This window comes from Camelina sativa, unplaced genomic scaffold (assembly GCF_000633955.1).
Source record: "Camelina sativa cultivar DH55 unplaced genomic scaffold, Cs unpScaffold08543, whole genome shotgun sequence".
Classification (NCBI taxonomy): Eukaryota; Viridiplantae; Streptophyta; class Magnoliopsida; order Brassicales; family Brassicaceae; genus Camelina; species Camelina sativa.
The window spans coordinates 1-430 of record NW_010929606.1 but is presented as its reverse complement, the minus strand read 5'-3'; the positions used below and the strand labels follow the sequence as shown (position 1 = coordinate 430).

The window sequence follows — 430 nt, the reverse complement described above, 5'->3', positions numbered from 1 at the left end:
CAAGAAGGCTCAAACCCCAGCGATGAAAACTCTGCTCTAGTGCATTATATTCAGGTACACTTGCGACAAGATTAATACATCTTATTGGCCTCATCAACCAGATTTTGCACGTCTTATAAAGCATTTCTTGTAGATTTTGGTACTTAGACTCATCATGAGTGTAGAAGGTTGCTTCTTGCTAACATAAATTGGTTTCCCAAGAACAGATTCATCAAGATGAATTTTCCATGAATATCAAACTTCAGCTATTTAAACTTGTCGCAAAGCAAACAACTTTTCACCAGCTTAGGACAGTTGAGCAACTTGGTTACATCACTTGTCTTTCTCAAAGGTACATAAATATTTTTCTCATACTTTTGAATGCTCCTGAGTTCTCGCTGATCCATAAATAATTATGTTTCTGCGACACAGAAACGATTCTGGTGTCTAT

At 36.7% G+C, this 430-nt stretch overlaps 1 long non-coding RNA gene across 1 annotated transcript; it reads left to right on the top strand.

Annotated features, from left to right (window-relative positions):
• On the top strand, positions 1–430 carry LOC104775089. Its single transcript, XR_765687.1, has 3 exons — positions 1–54; positions 207–331; positions 412–430. It is a non-coding gene; the product is annotated as an uncharacterized LOC104775089 (long non-coding RNA).